The sequence below is a fragment of the Monopterus albus genome, unplaced genomic scaffold (assembly GCF_001952655.1).
Source record: "Monopterus albus unplaced genomic scaffold, M_albus_1.0 scaffold2.1, whole genome shotgun sequence".
NCBI lineage: Eukaryota > Metazoa > Chordata > Actinopteri > Synbranchiformes > Synbranchidae > Monopterus > Monopterus albus.
In genome coordinates, this window is record NW_018127882.1 from 3,121,875 (window position 1) to 3,144,202 (window position 22,328).

Here is a 22,328-nt window from a genome sequence, read left to right on the forward strand (position 1 = left end):
ATTAACAAGAGCAAGCTAGTAACTGTTACTGTAGGAGACATCTTTGTAATGCTTGACTTGAAAGGTCTTTTTCACACCTATCATTAGTTGTGAATACCTACACTGTAGTGTAATAATACTGTAGGCATTCTCATCTGGGACTTACCCAGAGCAATTACTTTCTCTTTTTGTTGCCCACTGAGCAACTTCATTGCAGAAACACAAGGAAAATAACCTTCCTCTAGGGCGGCCATTGTAATAACCTCACTTTCTCCACATTTTCCCATTTGGTGTAAGATTCAGACGGGAAGTCAGCCTCCAATCTATGGCCAACCACTGTTTATCCTCTCATATTACTGTAACGCCACAATGATGCACGTATAGGGTTAGAGGCTATACTCAAAGTCAGATAATGCCCTTTTCTGTTCCTTATATCGCCTAGTTTCAAACGTCTATGTGCCTGTGTCTTTCAGATGTGTTGAGGTCTAATGAAAGGCAGCCTGGTATCTGATAGCTCATCCCCTCAAAGGCTTTTTGTCAGCTAGTTTCTCTGTGGGTGGATTTAAGCAGCAAGCTCCCCATATGAGCGCATGTGCCGCCTGCACATCTTTTATCTCTGGTCAGTTTACCTGGAGGACTGGTGGAGCTGATGGCATTCTGGAAACAAACTTATCACTTATCAACAAAAGTGTACTGAATGATTATCTCTATTAATTGCTTTTTTTTATTCATCTTTCCATCTACAGGAACATAGCTCAAAACTAACTGAGAAAACAAATCCTCCTATAAGAAACAGAGACTATATAATATGTTTGCAGTGTGACACCTCTCCCCACCATGTCCCCCCACCATGTCAACAGTCCTCATACATGCTTTGGCTGTGAGGGAGGTGCACACAAACTGCCATAGCCAAACCAAAACATACAATATTTAGTACATATTCATCCCAGGTTACTATCTATAATACACAGCAGTGGTCAGCCTTTGAACAGTCTTCAATAGAGCTTGAATAGAGTCTATTTTTGCTGCTTGTGCCTGAACATAAGAGGCTTCATAGAAACATAGTTTCCTATAAAATACTCTATTTTGTTCCACACTCTCTGCCAATTGACATGAGCCATAACCTTTTAAACCCATTTTCTTTACAACAAAAGAACCAACAGTTATGTTTAATTTGGCTTGAATTTCTTTATACAAGGTGAAAGCAAAACTGCTTTTTGTGCTTGCACCATCCAATAAATACATTAACAGAGGAGAAGACAAGGGTTGAGTCCAAGGAACACAACAGCTGTCCGTTGCCATATGTAGCTGTACATTCAAACAGGTATTACTGGGCAAACTGAAAGTAATTTTGAGATCTGGAACATTTTTTTGAAACCACACTGATCAAAAAAGGACAGAAAGATGTGGAGCCATGCTTTTTCCAATTTAAGTGAAACTAGTGTGCCACCAATCAACTGATCTTTGTATCCTTGTTTTCCATATATTAGCTGAGAGAGCAATAACAATTCCAGTTTGTTATACAAAACTGGTCTAAAAGACCAGAAAAGAGAAAATAGTTCAGCGTACTAATGCAGTTCTGTTCTCCAGGTCGATTCATAGCCCAGTTGTCTTCTTATCAAACCATTTTATCAAGGGCCTCAGAATAAAACAAGATAATGCATTTTAAAGTTGGGGAAAGACAGATCCCCTGCCTTTGTACTATTCTGCAGTGTAGAAATACCAATTCTTTGTTGTTTATCCCTCCATATAAATTTAAAAACTGCTTGTAGTCTCTCCTAAGTCCCAGCTGGGGTGATAAATGTCTCAAACAAAGAAATTTACTTTTGGCAATATGTGGCTCTAGAAGCCAAAGAAACTAATACAAATCACCATCTGTGCAATTCTTCAGTTTTCATAATTTTTGTAACAGTTTTGCCAATTGATAATTAAAAGCTCTATTAATCTGACTGAGCAAATAACACATGATAATCCACACCAAAATGAGAACCGCTATCCTGGTGTTTTGCTTTGAGGAAAAACACTGTGAAATTTTAGGCGTTTCTCTAAAACAATACACATATATTCAAATATGTACGTAAAGCTATTACTGCTTGATAAATTTCCTTCATCAATCAACTGTGGTTAAAACAAAAACAATAATGAAAATGTTGTAGTGCTATATGGAGAACAGCTGTGGCTTCTGGCCCACAGAGATGCTTCCTGCATGCCATCATACATTGTTGATGATCACGATTCCTCTCTAGAGCTTTGTGATTGTCTACAAGGAGCTCCTGACTGATGCCACAGCCCCTCAAGTCTGTTAACCATGGTGATGGCTTGCCCTTCCCCAGATCCTCATTAAGGAAGTACAGGACAGGGTGTAAGTTGAGTAAACAAGCTGAATCCATTCCATTAATGGCTATGAGCTCCGCTGCCACATGACCATTAATTATCTGGTCTTAGAGTGATTAGGTGAGAGAAAACAACAAGCCATGTGCCAACACCTACTGCCTGGAGGCCGGCTGACTTGTTAATTAGACAGACATTCCTCACAAAGCTGCAACATGACCAAACATATTCAGTCATTCATTCCTGTATTTAATTATTATTGTTCTATAAACATGTCAAAACTCTGCATATGTGGGTAAATGAACACATTTATCACAACTGACTTAACATTTCTTGGAGAGATTTCCAATACAGAATATTTTGACACAAATTAAGCCAACATTTTGGTGAGAAAGCACCAGAATCACTAATGGGATCCCCCTTAGGAAAGTTGTTGTGAACTAATATGGAGCCTGGGGGAGGAAGGGTCCCTGTATAACAAGAACCAACATCAACTGAGGGTTGTGTAACTTGACTCTGGAGAACATAGCAAACAGTAAACTTGGTCGATCACCCAGAGCCAATGAAACATTGTTAGACTTTAAAACTTCCCTCCGGTGTTCTACAAAGGTACACTTACAGTCATATTTGTCAACAATAATTACACAAATGCAATTGATATAACCAATTATCAGCAACAGCATACTGCAATAAACAGCTTTTTATTGACCGTAAAACTGTCACGCCTTTAAGCGTGCATGCCAACAAATCAAAAGTCCACTTAACCCATTAAGAATTACCACCAATCGTGTATCACTGCACAGCTTTAACTTATTATGTTACTGGTTGTCTGTCTTTTACCATCATCCCCATTTCTCTTAGCAAAAAAACACACTCTGGCAGACAACTGTAACCATGGCAAATGAAAGGAAAGACTTGAATAACAGTGGTTTCAGCAAGACAATGTACCCATCCACAGGCCATGAGGGTTCACCGAATGGTCTGATGAGTAGGAAAATGATGAAAATCATATGCTGTGGCATTCACAGTCACCAGATCTCAAGCTGGTTGAACATCTATGGGCTATTTTGGACCAGTGTGTTAGACAGCATCTCCACCGCCATCATCAAAACACCAAATGGTGTTCATCCAGAGACTTGCAGAATCAATGCCAGAATGCAGTGATGCTGTTTTGGCAGCCCAACGCCTTACTAAGAGACTTTATGTTGGGTTTTTCTTTAATTTGTCACCTTTTTGGTCCTACTAAGTACAAAACAGCAGAGAGCTGAAATAAATCAATGCTCAATGTGGAAATTAGATAGTCATGAAAGCTAAACACCTTAATTCTCAATAGTTAATGGATCAACTTTAACTTCATCATGAGTCTTCTGTTCTTCTGTCATGAAGAAACTAATGATTATTATAAATACACACTGGTATTATAAAAGTGGAAAATAAGTCTGCAGCCATCCTGTATAGGCCTGCAGGGGGAACTCTCTAGGTACTGTACACAACTGTATATGGAAAGGGTTACCACTGCCTTTAAGTCAGTCTGCCACAGTATTAGCACAGTAGGCATGTTTTTTATTGATGCGATAGTGTGTCATCACACTGAGGCTGTGAATAGATCTTCAAAGTCATCTTATCTTTCCTTAAGGCAGCAAGAAAAGCAATACAAGTGTAATACAGGGTAATGCATCAATCACTGTCAGAAATTCTATAAAATGATTTTAGCACTGTTAATAAGCAACGGTGAATGCATTCATTATTAATATGTACAATCAATGTAAGCTACATGCTATTTGTTAGAAGCCCTGTCTTACAGCCAAAGGGGCAAATGACTTGAAAACATAGAAAACATTTATTATATCAGTAAGGTAATAAATCACTGTGGTTCTGCTGGTCTCTAAACACTGCTGCTCTGGAGGCATTCCTCCTTATTATTTAGTGGTTCAATAATTTCCACCCTTTGCCCCTTTGATACTCTCTGCTTTCATCTATAATGCAACTTTATGTACAGGTCTGGTTTATTCCATACCTGTACAATAAAGGTTAACTTAAAGCATCTCACAACCTTATATAATGGTGTTACCACAGTATTTGGTAAGGAGCTGCTAAACGAACAGAGGAGGCAAAGCAACAAACCAACAAATGTGGAGGTAAAGAGTCTATCTTAAATATTATGACATACCCCATCTACAGTCTATGGTTACAACAATATAAAATATGACACATGCAACTAACTTTAAAGGAATGGTTCGACTTTCTTGTAAGACTGATCCCACTCTTTTGTATCCTCATTGCATTTAGATGGCTGAAAAACAGACAGGTGTTGTAGGATGTCACATTGTACTTATCAAAACAGGAAAACACAAAAATTTAATCCTACTGTAGTGTAGGTGACTGAGCTGCCACAACCTCAGCAGTATGCTTTCCAATACAGCTGTAAGAGTACACAGTACACACAGACATATGGCAAGCTGAAGGTCATCTGCAGAGTGGTGTATATTTGTCTATTATGTGGTAAAAGCTAAGCTAAGTGAATGTAGGGAGTTGATGTACCTTAGAGAGTAACAATGTGAGGCTTTAATCCAAAGCTGCAATATTAAGTTGAAAGTGAAAATGTATATGAATAGGTGTTTACAGTCACACACTTTCCTCTCTTTCACAGACAAATACACAGAAGTGGGCTCTTTGTTTCCACATAAAGAAAATTATCATCCATCCATAACGCTTATGCCTGAACAGGGTCGCAGGGGGGCTGGAGCCAATCCCAGCTGACACTGGGCAAGAGGTGGGGTTCACCCTGGACAACTACACATGCTCACATTCACTCCTATAGGAAATTTAGGGTCTCCAATCAACCTAAGCTGTGTGTCTTTGGAGTGTGGGAGGAAGCCGGAGTACCCAGAGAGAACCCATGTAGGCACAGGGAGAACCCACGCAGGCGCAGGGAGAACAAGCAAACTCCACACATAGGTCCCGAGTCGGTCTGGGCTCGAAACTGGAACCTTCTTGCTGTGAGGCGACAGTGCTAACCACTACCGCTGGGCCACCCAAAAAAACCATTCATCACTTTATAACATCTCAAACTAATTGTACTGATGTCTAATCATCTGAAAAAAAAACTAGTACTGCAGAGTATGCACACCACTCTGCACATTAATGTGTGGGTCTGTTAGAAGCTTTATTTTGGTGGGCCTCCTGTATTCACAAAAATCTGTGTAACTACAGACGGATGTCTTTGCTGTATATCCAGAAGCCCTAAAAATATGTAACAGATGTGTGTGCAGAGATGAGAGTAGAGTTTCACTAATGAGTGCTCTGATGTGAATGTAAGGGACAGTGTTACACAATCAAGCTGAATTTAAACAATTTGTGGCTTTAAATATTTTATTGACTGAGCTAAAATGTGGCCGGGCCATAGCAGAGCTTCCAATGCATCCAATTACGTCTGCACTATACAAGTTTATATCCAATTAAAAATATGAATCTTTGCTCTAATTTAACATAAAGAACTGAAATACTTGGCAAGGATACATAACTAGTCATCAGTTGGAAATGGGATTAAAGTCTGTACACAGTGCTACTACAGTATAAAACTGATAAAGAGAAATAAGTATGCAGAGCCTAATATGGACGAGGAGATTGTCTGACTCCGTTTATGGAGGCAAACTACTTTTGTTTGGAGTGCAAATTCCTCTGGAGAGAGCAATTTGGCTGCAGTTTGTATCCTGCTCCATTTGCTTCATTTTCATCCAATCAGACAATCCTGTGCACACCTACAGTGACATCACCCCATACGTATCTGCCAGCAGCAACAGCAAACATCATTCATGACCCCATCAGTAACGAAACTCCTCCACTCACATACTGTTTTGTCTTTAATAAATCAGCCCAGCAACACCCACATATTCCTGCAGCCTTCAAAAAGGGAATTTATCATTCAGCTGTTGACCAAATCTGGCACATCCCAAGTCATGCTGGCAGCAGCAAGGGAGGTTACCCACATACTGTTGATTTATTGGCATGATATACTGGACATAGTAAAATAAAATATGTTCCCCAGGACATAAGCCATTTATCTTGGAACTGTCACAAACCAATCTTCATCTCAAGGACAAGCAGAAATTGAAAAACAAAAAACAGCAGCAATCTGACCAAGTAAGCAAAGCAGTGCCCTCAAGGCCTTGTTACATTCGAGCACAGAAATGCTGTAAATGTGCCTTTTCATTGAATCCAGCTACAGATCAGGTCTTATGACAACAAAAAATGTTCTTAAAGCATCGGTTCGTCTGACACGCTGGCAGACTGAGGCACCAAAGGCATCCAACAACAACAATCCCTCTGCAATCTAATCTAATATAATCTTTATTTAGAGGTTTGAATATTTCATTAGAAAGTGGCTGCCATGATTTCAGGATTTGGATGGATTTTGGGATTTGGGTTTTCATTCCAGAGTGCAGACAAATGCTCAAGCCAACTCATCAGGAGAAAAGGAACAGATTTCCCTCAGCATATGGAATCTCAGTGGCGGCCTGATAAAGCAGACCGCTGATACTGCCCTCTGTACCTGCGGAGAACAATTAATCCTCCTTCCTTCCCACCTTGGTAGGTCTTGTTTGGACCACTGCCAGCAGCACAGAGACACACAGGATAAGAAAAACTTTTGAAAAGATAAGATGCAGCTGGACTGTTTGGCTTCTTCTCACAAGGCATTTTCCTCTTCTGTCACCCAGGAAAAGCAGCACCAGTATTTCTAGGGCCACAAGAAATGACTACTCACTCTGCCATAATAAAGAGCATGATACAGAGATGGGGTGAGAAAGGAGTCATCTCATACTGTGCCAGGCCAAATGTTCTGACCTCTCCAGTCAGTTCAGATGACCTCAGGTTTTATGAAGTACAAAACCTCTGTGAATGAGGATGACACAGGCTGGATGTCATTGGCAATGGACAGAGCTTGTTCTTACAGTTCCGTGAGAAGAGGGGCAAATTACACATCAGGTCCTCTGGCGTATTTGTAATTTGATCCAAACAATTGAGTCAATTAACACATGGAATTTTGAATGCTAGTCTTGAACGTTTTAAATATTTAAGAGCATTTGGTAAAGCTCACAATTTACTTAGCCTGGTCTGCATTTCAGAATATAAGTCAAAGGTTTAATTGCCTTCAAAAGCATTTATCATTCCACTCAATGATACAGGGCTTAGTTCTTTGGGGATGAATGGTATCACAGTGACTCACTGCTCACTGGTGATTTTTTTTTTTAACTCAGTGAAAGCTCTACAAAAAGGCAAGAAATTAATGCTGATACTCCCCTTGGTGCTCTCTCCTCTGCCAGATTTTCACTATCTACAAAGTACCTCTGACAAACTGCCCAATAGTCTGAAATATTACCCATAAAGCCCAATGCCACTATAAACGTGAAGCTGTCAGCTGATTTGTGAATCCAGTTACTTTCCTCTCTATAATGGGCATGTTCAGTGCACTGATGTAAGTCAGCTGCTGCTGGCATCTGTCAACTAAGATTCAGCTTTCATAGAGAAGCACATGCAGCGCCCAGGACAGATAACCTGAACAATGGCATCATAGCATCACTGTCACGATACATCCAATCAGTACATTCATGGATCATGAGAACTAGGTTGCCATTGGATATGACAAAGAGAGCACATGGAAGCAATTGTGAATTAACACCTAAGGGTACTAAAAACATTGGAGCCATTTTTATCCTTGCGTGCGGCATAATAGCTCTAGAGATGGCAATGTCAGTCTTTGGTCAGTTGGACCGTCATTTTGGTCCAGACTGAAATATCTCAGCAACAAATTTTGTACTCACATTCATGGTCTCGAGAAGATGAAGCTTATTGACTTTGGAGATTATTTTCTTCTAGCACCACTGCAAAATTGGCTTTTGAGGGGTTTTGAGTGAAATGTCTTAACAACTATCGGATGGACTCCCATCCACTTTGGTTCAGACATTTATGTTCCCCTCAGGATGAAATGAAATCAGTTTGGCCGTCCTCTGACTTTCTATCTAGCGCATTCATAAGGGCAAAAAATGAACTGGTCCAATACCTTGGTTTATGACCATAACACCAGCTATACATAAGCTTTTCTTTATGTTTAGTGCTAGTTAGTAAATAATAAACGCCAAACTAAAATGGTAAACATGGTAAACATTAAGCCTTCCTAGCATTAGCATGTCCACATTGTGATTGTTTACAACCTCATAGAGGCTATATGGATTGTTCTTTTTATTAATTATACTAAACTTTCAAAAGGGATGTGGAAACATTCTTTTTTTTTTTAAAGAACACAAAGCACAGGCATTAATAGGTCAACACACACATTCGTACAATCCTGAATTCATGCCACAAACAGTGGTGCAGAAAAGAAAGAAAAGCAACGTGAACGGCTTGTGATAATATGCTAATTTCAGTAACAGAAAATGGTGAGATAAGCGACTGCCGACAGCACTGTGACTGAAGGTACACAACAGTTGGCATCAGGTGACATCTGTCAAAGAGACAGGTACCTGACAGGGATATTATCTCCACCAAAGCTGCAACACAGTGGGAGCTGTCCACTGCAGCTGTGATGCTCCTTAGGGAGCAAGGACTGTGAGGTCTGCATGAAGACACTTTCATAAATACAGTGAAAATTAAGAAGTAAACCATATTCCTATATTTCACTCACTTAGCACACATTGTCACAGTAAAATACAAAAACAGGTGCAGAGCACACCCATCAACAGGACTGTTGAAATAATACGCAGGAACCTAGCGATGAAGACTCAGATCCTATGGGCATCCATCACTTGTAGGAGGCCACGGTCAGGTCAGTTTGATATAAAATGTTCAATGTGGTGAAATAAATGGAGAAAAAGACTGAGACAGGAGGTGGGACAAAAGAAGGGCAGAATCCTACATCCTACTATGTGTGTGTTATTGCTTGTTAGCTTCCTTCCTGCCTCTGGTCAATGAATTATTTTTAGCTCCATTTCTGTCAGTTATAATGCATTTAATGAAATCCTGATGCAATGTCAGGAACAATGTGCAATATTTTTATTATATAGTTTGTCCGATTTGAAACAGCACCGAATGGGTAACTCTGAGGTTGCTGTATTCTCCGTCTTACTTCCTGCTGTGCTAGTGAAGCGCTTGTCAAAAGGCCAAGTGAAGTGAAGAAGATATTGGCAGCTTCGCCACATACAGTAAAAGAGTAATTTTATTTTCTTACACAGTTTTTATTTCCCAAGGCTCAGAAAACAATCAGAGGGGGCATCTGATCTGTTTGAGCCCTACAGCCTGCAGTTTAAAAAGGGATTCTGATTGAGCTGACCCAAGTGGAGGTCTCCTCAACTCACAGACAAAGCCAAATCAATGAGGGGTGCAGTGAAATGCAGACAGCTAAACCCCACCAGGAAAGTGTTGGGATTCAGAGCCACAGGCAGAGGTGGGATATGAAAGTAGATGAGAATTCACATGGCGAGAAGGCTGCAAGGACTCACATAAGCATGAGAGGCGACTCAATGAGCCCTGACTGGAACCATAGGAGCTGAGGTCATTCACTGAATTTTGCTGCTTTTGTCTTTGTTATAATTTTCTTTGGCAGATGTTTTAATAGAGTACTGCGAGATAGCGTAGCATCCAGGTCAGACAGTTTCACAATCACCTGCTGGACTCACGCTTTATTTCAAATGAGTCTGTACCAAGTGGAAGTTAGTTTAAAGGCTGGTATATTATCAGCGATTGCCACCACGTATCACCTGTGTCAACCAGTATCCTGGAGGAAAGCAAAAGATATGAGGCAAAAAGACTGCAGCTTATTTACCAAACCTCACTTAGAAGTTATTGTCTTTATGTGGGCTCTGTCATACCCTTCATAAAACACAATCTAAGAAAAAGGAATGATCATAAATAGATACATAAGTTAACAAACACACCAGATACACAAGACTGACTCCTCATTTTGTGATGATTTATCAAGAGAAAGCAAATTAAAGGTGAATTAGAGGTGCACTGGAAGGTAAAAGACTATTTTCATACAAAAATCAAAGTAGTCATTCAGATAAGAGACATGCCGTCATGAAAGACAAGTGAAGAAGTGGGCAAGGAACAAAACTACTGCTGACTTTAAGGTGCCTTTTACTAGTCAGAAAGAGACAGAGTAACACATTAACTAGAATGAAAGCTGTTTTGCTTTCCTCTTGAAATGTTACACCAGTGATGTATCACTTCCTTGTAAACGCTGACCTCAATCCATTCCAAAGAATACTTTAGAAAGTAGGCGAACAAATTTTGGTCCACGAGATCTGCTGAATGCACAGAAATCCACAGAGCTATCCAAACAGCAGGAGTCTGCTTCTGGCCAAGCTCAGCATGGTAAACACTCAGGTACAGGGCTTCTTATGAGCTCACACAGTGAATCCTTCATTGCTGCTGTAAATAACATTAGATAGAGCTTCTTCTGTGCTCATGAAGGGGTCTGTCAGGGTAAGAATGTTTATGGTCAACAGATGAGTCCCAGAAAAAGCCCTCTCAGGTAAATGGAAAACAACCAAGGTGCCATGATGTTTCTCTAGATTTCAAGAATTCTAAAATAATTCAAGCTCCCAATCTGAGGCAGCTCTGATTCTACAAACAACCTTCCATGGATATGACTTCAAGAGGAAACTAAAGATCTGCTCTTGTTCAGTTAAGCTGCACCTAGTGAGCTTTAGGTACAGCATTTTGATTTCGCTCAAAAGTCTGCATACGTTTTGTCAAAATTGTGGTTTGTTTTTTGGTTTTCAAGATATTTTTGTGTCATGCAAATGTTCATGGCCCTGCTCACCATTAAACAACATGGCATCCTACGTAGCCTATATTGTGCTGGAGACATGGCTGCTGCTCAGACAAACTATCTCAGCAGAAGGTGCTTTTTCATTGGCCAACAAATGAGTGTTCCAACTCTGCCTCTACATGGAAAACGCTCAACATATCACTGTCGTAAGAAATCTTTTGTAAATCCAAGCCAAACATCCATCCAGTATCTTCATTACATAACCTGGTTGCAATTACATTTCCTTTAAAAGTTGCTGCTGTTTTGTGATTTTCAAATATTTTCTGAGCATTTCATACCATTTTTACGCCGTGCATGTTTCTTAACAAGGGTAAAGGTGAAGCTGTCCAACAAGAAGCAAAACACCTGCATGACCTCTCGTCTAGTGTAGAAATATGTCTGTACATAACTTCTTCCCCCCAACAGCTGCAAATAAACAACTGTTGATTAGTTGTACAGTATGTAAACATCATTTCTAGGAGAGGCAGTAATTAACTCTGATAGTTATGCTGCACAAATGATTAAACTGCACTCTTACCCTTTGTTCTATCATTTCACTTGAGGCAAAATCACAATTAAATGGAGTGAAAATTCTAATCAGGTTGTGCTTTATGACAATATCATAAAATGGAGAATTCTAATTAAATTATTCTTCCCATCAGAAGCGAAACAGAAGCTTGTGACTAACGCGTTCAGCCATGCAACCCAAAACAACTCTAACTGCCATTATAGCTGACAAGTGAAAGGACAGCAATGAGACAACCTGACTTCAGACTAACTAATATTTTGGAAAGTACGGTCAAAATTGTTTTCAGGGAGGCTGCATGAACAATATCTTATTGATAAATAAAATATTATAAACAATTATGTCATGTGTGATATCAAATGTGATAACCACTCATTTTCATATCTGACCAACAGTCATGTAAAGTACAACTGACATTTTAAGGCTGCTGCTAGTGCCCATATATTCCCACATACTGTATATGTATATATACAGTCTCCAACTACTGTGCAGCAGCAGCAGCGGACACAGGCACATTCTGATGTAGTGCACTTCATCCCAACAGTAATCCATCACAGCCTGTGTCGTGCTATTTCCAATTGTTTATCCTGGCATTGCTGGAAAGAGAAAAATGCCAGAATCACAGCAAAATCTCAGCATCACTTTGTCTCTTGAGAGAGACCACTGTGCAGTGAAGGGACTAGTCGCAGTAATCCTGCTCACAGTTTCACTGCTCCACTGCGACCGCAACAGTTTCTCTGCACTTCCTCCATTCTGAAAAACCAAGAAAATTGGGGGAGGGGTGATGGCCTGACTTTTAATTCAGGTTTTCCCATTGTTAAAACAGCAGAGTCAACAGGAAGCCTGGCATTTAGTAGTTAGGATGCAGCTGCCTTATGTCTCACAGTTCAGGTGGAATCTGTCAATCCATCTCTGGCTACCATCTGCCACACAGAGGCTTTTATTGACAGGCCGAGGTGAGTCCTGATATTGATGTAACAGAGTGGGGGCTGTTTTCTCAGAAAAAAAAGAATATGCTGAGGTGTAATCACAGAGCTGCTCCCTGGCTGTACCCAGCTTTTTCCAACTACCCCTGACCAAATTTCTCATTTTTCTATTTTCACCTTTCCCCTAGCTTATAATCATGTGCTCATCGTTTTACATGACTCCAGTGTTTTCCTATCATAAAATTAGCTCTTTCCATTCCCTTTTCTCTCACTGTTTTCAGTTGGACCCCTTCACATCCACAGGGACTGGTTGCATACACAACGTGTCTGAATGGGCAGTCCCTGCACATATTGATTTACCACACAAACTCTGTATCTGAACTGATAACAGCTTCACTAAAAATTGACTTATCTGCTAAGTTAGATAAGTCATCACATAATACTGATTGTTCAGCATTGCAAAGCTCCAAAAGGTCACAAAGCTGAACAATCAGACCATCCCAAATGGAGTTTCTGGTAAATACAGACATGTGAACAGCCATTAGCTAATAGAAACAAGTTACAGGCAGAAGCAGCAGTGAGACTACATATGTGAAGTTGTTGCCCAAACTTCAGTGTAGCTCCTGCACCTGATCCTTCAGGGTCTTTAGTTCCAATTTCACCGCTCCTTGCATGGTACTTTATCTCTGATGTGTTTAAGAACAAACAGCTCCATCAATCAGTTGGTGGCGCCCCAGAGAGCGTCAGTGCTGATCCAAAAACACCTCAAGGCTGCCAAGTTTCTGTTGATTCTGCTGACGCTCACATTGCTCTACCACACAATCCGTCACACTGCTCCTCAAATGGACTGATTGTGATACCAGCAAAAATCCCACTTGTCTACTGAACGTCTCATCTGGAAGATAAGGCAAGCCAGCAACAGCAGTCGGACAGAAACTAATGAATATTAAAACACAGACATCAGAGAAAAATAAAGCTACCACACCAAGACTGTTTGGACTGTCTGTTTACCTTAACCAGTCAACATTAAAGATTAGTGAGATGCCACTAATTTCATTTTCAGGTGAGACAGAATTTCATTCTGATTTATGTTGTTTTTTTCTATTATCTGACTTACAAACAATCTGTATAGCTGCAATAATCTTATCCAACCCTGTCACCACTTTTGTGCCAATGTCCTGATGCCATTTTTCATAGATGTAGCCATTTTTCTGGCACAGGAAGATGGCACTTTAAAATGATTTCAATTGAAAAATCGAAGGTGTGAAAGTGATTGAGTGGTAAAACCTCAGGTAGCTAAATCTTACATATCCACACGGTACCTGTCAAAAACATCAAGTTAACAAATGAAGATTAAGTTTTGCTACATAATTTCATGTTTTCTACAGTACGTGTATGATTATAAACAAAGTAAAAGACCAAACAGCTGAAAGACTCAGTCTGGTAAAGCACCGCATGAACTACAGTTTCAAAATGACCACAGGGTTGAATCAACACCTCTCAGATATAGTGTGGACAACAATTATGTTTCACAAAGGTAATATTTCAACCTGTACTGGGTTACTGTTTCCTGCATTACACAGTGTTTAAGGGTTCTAACTGCCAGGTCCTTTAATGTAATCTGAAAGTACAGGGTAGTAACATTAAATACTGCAGTGAGAATGGATGTGAAGATTTACAATTCTACCCATGTGGCATTTTCTCTAATTATATTTCATAATATAAAATAATTAACTCGGATATCAACGACAGCTGATTACACTGTGTGGCCCCCCTCTGAGCTATTCATCTGAATATTTCAATTTTCATTACTGCTTTCATTATTTACTCTTACTTCTTATTTGATGAGTAACTCACCAGTCAATAAGAGAGGATGTTTCACATTTCCCGGGAACTGAAGAATTCCCAGTTTGTTAAAATAAACATGTTTCTACTATCTGTTGATGCTCCAAAGGAGTGTAAAATCACACTTCACAGCAGTAACTGCTACAGCATAACATTGTATTGTCTCTATTTACTTTATTGTCGCCATATTTGCATGTAATTTCCATTGGGAGAGCATGACTACTGGTGAAGTACTCCTTTTCATAACATTCTTGAAAAGGCTTCAAATGACAGTTTGTGCTGCACCTGCGAACTAGTTACATGTGAAGCAGAGAAGCTCAAGTCATTCATTATAATTAGCTAAACATTGAGATGTCATAATATCAGTATTTACCTGGCCTGCATTTGTCTAGCTCAGAAACTTGGACAAACTCTGCATGTTGGCCCAGGATTATTGTCCGCATCCTTTTGGCACTTATATGCAACTAGCAGATGTCTGTGCTTCCTTGCTTCCTTATATAGTGATTTTTTTTTTGGAATATGATTATAACTGACTACAAAACAGTTGCCAACTTGCCTCCATCAATAATTAAGCATTTCAGTTCATTTTCAATAAATCTAATCTAATTAGCACTGCTAGCTACAGCAACCTCACACAAGGAAGGTGGAACTAAACAAAACCAGGGAAAACTACAGGATGCACAGTCCTTGTTCAAAACTTTGCACCTACTTGAGACTACTACACAGATGCAATCAAAGTCTCTCACCTCGCCCACAATCAGCCACCTCATCAACAAAGTCACCAGCGAATGTCAACATAGTAGCACAGCTGCTCACTGCAACTGTGGAGCAGCATTATGCACCAAATTCTGGTGTAAAAGTGTGTCTCCACCTGAAATGGGAACATTTCTTAACAAGGGAACAAGTTTCAACAAAAGGAGAAAAAAAAACAGTTTCTCAAACAACTGCTTTTGTGGGTGTACAGCATTATATCATATGTGCATGAGGTGCTCAAAAACAACACAGGCAGAGTAAAAATTACAAACTCATTTAGTGCCAAACAAGCCCTGAACATGACTTACTGCCTGAACCAAAATAAACATGTTTTTCTCTCACTTGTTCTACCCCCCCAGATGAGGACTCGAATAAGCTCTCCGGACAAATGTCACAGGAAAGCGGTTTCTGTCATGAGCTTCCTGAAATTTAACAAGATAAGCAGAGCTGTGAAAGGATTCAGTTAAGCTTCTTGTCAGGTTACCTGCTCAAACGCCGCCTTCACATGGATAAAATGCATTATAAAAATTTATCCTGTGGAACCAAACTTAACTATGGCTCTGATTTCTTCATACACTGCTGTAAATCTTTTTAGTTATGAATCATCCCTCAGAATCAGCTTTAATTAATTATAAGCCACATGCAGACACAGTAAACGCTGCATTGAATTACTTTCTATAACTGTCACCAGAAATGAACAGAAAAGCAATAACCTTATGCTGACCATACACCTGACAACATTTCAAGCGATTTCAGCATATTACACTGACAATCAGGTCAGATCTGCACTCTAGGTGTGAGAACTCAATAAAAGCTGTCAAAGCAGTTTCTTTTTCAACAGCAGTGACTGGCCAAACAAGCCTGCTTTAGCCGAACAGAGAGAGCCGTCATATTAAAAAGAGAATATGCAGATATCTTAAAACTTAATGGCCATGTGTGACGTTCTACACACTGTAGTCAGTGGGCTGCTGATGTTAAAATTTACATGCACAGTATGACTGTGTAGCTTGACAGCAGAGGAGCAGCAAAATAAAAATAAGTACAGATGCACTTTCTAATTCACAAAACAGTGGCTATCTATGATCCTATGGGCTACATGGAAATAGAAATAATCACAATATTGATTTTCTTACTTGGTATGGATATATTCTGCCATGCTTGATACTTTCAATCAAGTCCTGGTAGAACGAGGGAGTAGAGTTACTTAGACTACGCCCCTTAGAGTTACTTAGCTCCAGGAATTCGCCTTGACTAGCGACCTGCCGATCATTCTGAGATATCCAATTCCGTGCCGGTCAAATTTATAGGCTCAACGTTCCACGCCATGCAGGTGGTGGCACAGAACAAAAGTGTAGTGTAGCCGGAGAGAACCCACGCAGGGTCAACCTGGACTTGAAGCCAGAACCTTCTTGCTGTGAGGCAACAGTGCTACCCACCGCATCTCTATGCAACCCCTCTTGATCAAAGTCATTTTTTAATTTCATTTTTAACAATGTCTCCTATAGTGCACAACAGGGTAATTCACTATAAACACTTATCTGTGCCTTTAAAAAACTGGGGGGAGTAAGAAGAAGCATTTAGCTTTAACGCACACAATTTACCTCCATTTAACTTCTCCCACTGGAAAAACTGACACACTAAGGCCACATTCATACAGAGATTATTTTAATAATCTCTCCTTGGTGGGTGTGTTGTTTCATGAACCAGTGAGAAAATAAAACAGGGCCCGGGAAGTCCAGCTGGAGGAGTGGATTTATGTATTTAAAGCTCATTAGCTGCCAAAACATAGCACCGCTGTAAATGCTTACAAACCAGATTGCACAGCACTAGAAAGTTACACCGGGGCCATCTGTTTCATGTTTGGTCATGATGATCTGGAGGTAAACAACAGAAATTTTGTGCTCATGTCACACAGTAATCCACCAGGAATGAGCACTTGCATGTACGTGTCTGGAAAACACAGTATCCTGCTAGATGATGTCACACTGCTTTGCAGAAAAAGTTGAACCAGATCCACTAATTATTCCACATAGTGCTGTGCGGGGTTGGTGAAGAAGCTGGTTGCCTTCCCCAATTCAAATGGATAAGAATGCTGCTTCATTTCTAACAAGCAGAGTGAACTCTGTGTGAATGCGGCCTAAGACATGAAGAGCAACTTGTAGCTACAAAATCCCAGCTCAGGATTTACAACAGCCAGGAGACTACACGTCTTCCCCTGCCTTCGAGTCACTACTGCATGATCCATAACCAAGTTACTAGAGCTGAGCATCTCACCCTTTCAGCAGCATATCCTGTTGAACTCTCCATTCCCAAATAGGGACACTGCCAGTGGTATGCGCAGAACGACAGCTTCCTTTATCTTCGACTCATATTTCTATATTTCATTTTCCCCACAGCCATTACTACTGAATTGTCCAAAATGAAAACTGAGCTTGCGTTTCCTCATTTAAAAGAGAGATGTTATCAAAGCTGACAAATCCATTCATACTCTTCAATATCTCACTCTGTATTCAGCTGTACTTTAATTTCGCTGTACTAGCAGCATTACCCTGGGGCTGCTGCAAACTCAAAAAAAGGCAGATACCCACTAGTTTCTGTCTTTCCCGCTCTCTATCTCTGTATTTCTGTCACCCTCCCCTCTGACAGCCCCTCCAGCCTGAAGGCAATCCAACTATGTCCTGCTCATTGATCAGAGAGAGGATCAGTGCAGTGTGGAGGTAAACGGCTGTCACAGGGAATGATAGACCTTAACTCAACCATGGTTGTTCCCGAGGCCACTCAACCTCCACTTATAGTGATGGATGCAAGAATGTCCCCCATCACATTCCTGACAGTGGGGAAGACTTTGTTCCAGCACTAGAGGATTTAGGAAACATTAACATAAACATCTGTTTTCAGAACGTAATCAGTTTTTTCCTAACATGAGCAGATGACAGGGATCAACTCAAACACAACACAGCTTCAGTGTATTCAGCTTCCATGTTAAATCCTAAATCAAGGTGGTTGAATCTTTTATTCAATGCACAGAAAATTAATAAGCAACAATTAATCATTAAATTTTTGTTAATTTACTTTTCCCCACTGTTCCCGGTTATTTTAATCCTTTAATTTTCAAGCAAATATACCCCAGTAAATCACTGCCTCCAGCTTCAAAACCTGAACATTTGTCACTCTTCTTTAGGGCTACAACTAATCATTATTTTCATTACTCATTAATCTGCTCATTATTTCCTCAAATAATCAATTAAGTGTTTTGTCTACATAATGTCAGAAGAGAGTGAAAAAAGCCTGATATAATTTCCCCCAGCCTTGGTTTTGGACCAACAATCCAAAACTAAATACTCAGCTTATTATAATGGAAGATAAAAAAAGAAACATCTAACTCTCAGATTCAAGAAGCAGAAACCAGCAAATTCAGCATTTTTTATTCATTTAAAATGAATAAAATTATAATTATCAAAATACGGTAGTTGCCAATAACACAACTTAACACTGCAGCTCATCAAACAAACTGACTTCACCAAACTCGTCTTAAAAAGTTCTTGAGTTTGCAAGAGACACTTAAAAAAGTAAATAAAGGTCAAAATCAAAGCGGCACAGGCAGCGATATCCTGATTTTTACCCCCTGCAGTAGTTCTGACACTGGATCATATACTTTGCATAATGCAACCAATATCATATTGTCATTAGACGGTCCAGGTCTTTCAAAATCCATGCCCGTGTTTGGAACATGGGCTTTCTGATATAAACTTGCAGTTTCCAAGTCCATGTTCATATGACAAAAGACCAAAAATCAGCAAAGTGCCCCTTCAAGTAGCTTCACTGGAAACAGTCATTAGTTGAAGTCCTAGTATAAATTGACTCTGTGCCTCATTGTATTCACTACAGAAAATGTTTTCTTGCTTATACTCAACACTTAGGGGACCTAACCACCAAACTATGAGCACTCATCCAACATCTGACTGACTGTGAAGGACCTGGAGTAAAATACTTAATACATCACAGCACTATAAACCAGAGGCAGCTAAGGCAGTGAATAAAGCGTTCAAACAAAGATGAGTACTGTGAGCCTGTTAGTGGGAGATTCTTGAATTGTATGACCCCCCCGGTTGCTCTTGACCAGCTTTTTTTTTTTTTTTACTACTGTTAAGAAATAAACACAGGAAAAATACAAAGACAGCAACACTCCAACTTTTAACAGCTAAAACTATAAATACATCTGGTGCATTAACATTTCTCAGTGCCCTTTACTACATATTGATACTTTGTTGTTGTATGGGAATGCAGTCTACTGGAAATTGTCTGTTATATGGTTTGCAATGAATGTGGGATAAATGGCCCAGTGAAAGTAAAGGTTTGGGGTCCTCCAGCCATTCACATTTATCAGGGCTAGAGAGTCTGATTACTTTGTTTACATGTATCCAAGCCAAATCAAATGATTTTCAACAGTTAGTTCCCTCTTCCTCCAAGCTCCCAATCGCTCACAGGATAAGAAATGGGATAAAAGGCATTATACAGTCTAATGAGCAAGATGCATTTCATTACGAAAGGAGGAAAACTAATCCTGTAATAAAGTTTTGGAGGGACAGAAGCTTTCACAAATATGAATTAGCCTACATTAGGATGGGGTCCCTTTTAACTCACACTTTATCAATAGTGGAAGGTAACTAAGAACACTTACTCAAGTATTATACTTATGTACAGTTTGGAAATACTTGTACTTCAGCATTTCCCTTTTCGGTTACTTTATATATTTATACAGTTACAGTGGGTACGGAAAGTATTCAGACCCCCTTAAATTTTCCACTCTTTGTTATATTGCAGCCATATGCTAAAATCATTTAAGTTCATTTTTTTCCTCATTAATGTACACACAGCACCCCATATTGACAGAAAAACACAGAATTTTTGACATTTTTGCAGATTTATTAAAAAAGAAAAACTGAAATATCACATGGTCATAAGTATTCAGACCCTTTGCTGTGACACTCATATATTTAACTTAGGCTCTGTCCATTTCATCTGATCATCCCTGAGATGGTTCTACACCTTCATTTGAGTCCAACTGTGTTTGATTATACTGATTGGACGTGATTAGGAAAGCCACACACCTGTCTACATAAGACCCTACAGCTCACAGTGCATGTCAGAGCAAATGAGAATCATGAGGTCAAAGGAACTGCCTGAAGAGCTCAGAGACAGAATTGTGGCAAGGCACAGATCTGGCAAAGGTTACAAAAAAATTTCTGCTGCACTTAAGGTTCCAAAGAGCACAGTGGCCTCCATAATCCTTAAATGGAAGACGTTGGGGACGACCAGAACCCTTCCTAGAGCTGGCCGTCCGGCCAAACTGAGCTATCGGGGGAGAAGAGCCTTGGTGAGAGAGGTACAGAAGAACCCAAAGATGACTGTGGCTGAGCTCCAGAGATGCAGTCGGGAGATGGGAGAAAGTTGTAAAAAGTCAACCATCACTGCAGCCCTCCACCAGTCGGGGCTTTAGGGCAGAGTGCCCCGACGGAAGCCTCTCCTCAGTGCAAGACACATGAAAGCCTGCATGGAGTTTGCTAAAAAACACCTGAAGGACTCCAAGATGGTGAGAAATAAGATTCTCTGGTCTGATGAGACCAAGATAGAACTTTTTGGCCTTAATTCTAAGCGGTATGTGTGGAGAAAACCAGGCACTGCTCATCACCTGTCCAATACAGTCCCAACAGTGAAGCATGGTGGTGGCAGCATCATGCTATGGGGGTGTTTTTCAGCTGCAGGGACAGGACAACTGGTTGCAATCGAGGGAAGGATGAATGCGGCCAAGTACAGGGATATCCTGGACGAAAACCTTCTCCAGAGGGCTCAACAAAGAGTGAAAAATTTAATGGGGTCTGAATACTTTATATACCCACTGTATATTTCAGAGACTAATATTATACACTGCTCAAAACAATAAAGGGAACACAAAAATAAGACATTCAACTATGTTGTGTTCCCTTTATTGTTTTGAGCAGTATACATTTATCTGACAGTTTTAGTTGCTGGTTACTATACAGAATAGGATTAATTATACAAAATATAATCAACAAATATTATGATGCACTGTTACAAGTTAAGAGAAGATTTCCAGAAGCAAATTCACAAGCTCAGAAAATATAAAATCATTCAAATCAGCCCAGAATGTACCACCTGCAACTTTAAAAGTGGCGTAGCTGCACCTAATGGATTAATAAGCTCATTCCATAAATTCAGAATGAGTACTGATTATACTAACTGATTATGGGCTAATACGTTTTGTCATGTTACTCAAAAACGTGTAACAGAGTATTTTTCCACAGTGATAATTCCAGCCTACTTTTTTTTTTTTTAAATCTGAGCACTTTTTTCACCTCTGCAATTTATTAATGTAAACACATGGCAAATTACTAACTATTTTTGTGGTATTAGTTTTTAGGGATAATTCACAGTTCCACTGAGTTTAAAGATTACTGTGTTAAAACAGTGCATTGAAGAAACGAAAATAAATAAATAAATGGAATGAAATGAAATGAAAAATGGCATAAAATGCTAAGTCTCTTGCAATTTTAATACATCTTACGTGAATATTATCTTAGCTTTAGTGTGTAACATGTAATGTGTGACTTTAGACCAGCCTACCCGTGTAAGGTTCATGCAGGAGAAACATTGTCATCAGCTTCAGGTGTTAATAATAGACAGTCCCAACAAAGGTGAAGTCGTTCAAGTGACATATAATGATGCTCTTGTCCGTTTATTTGGGGTACAGAATGCAAAGATATACAGTAAATATATACATGCTACCACTAAATTCACATGCGCTAAGCTAGCTTCAAAACAGTTAACCACAACATCCGGTTTTGTAATTTCAAAATAAACTCCACGGTGACACTCGGGTACTTCGTTTTGACAGATTGCAACTCACGTAGTTTGTTTTTCAAGGGTCAAGTGTCAGACGAGGTCTGTAAATAACAATACACACATTATTTCTTCAGAGAGTTCCGCTGTGTACGTGAATACTTAATCTTCTTAAAAGAGTGCCTTAAATTTGAAAGAGAGCCTTGTGTTTCCCATGTTACAGATAACAGCAGGTGTATTTCCATGTGTGCATGAAGTGAAGTCATATACACAGTGCAGTTTTTCTAACTAGATAGGC

The 22,328-nt window shown here is 39.7% G+C and overlaps 1 long non-coding RNA gene across 1 annotated transcript in view; it reads right to left on the reverse strand.

Annotated features, from left to right (window-relative positions):
* Positions 1 to 21,997, reverse strand: part of LOC109954571 (uncharacterized) — a 43,615-nt gene extending 21,618 nt beyond the window's left edge. Inside the window, exon 1 of the long non-coding RNA XR_002274147.1 lies at positions 21,815 to 21,997. This is a non-coding gene — a long non-coding RNA (uncharacterized LOC109954571). The remainder of the gene's footprint in view (positions 1 to 21,814) is intronic.
* Positions 21,998 to 22,328: the final 331 nt, after the last annotated feature.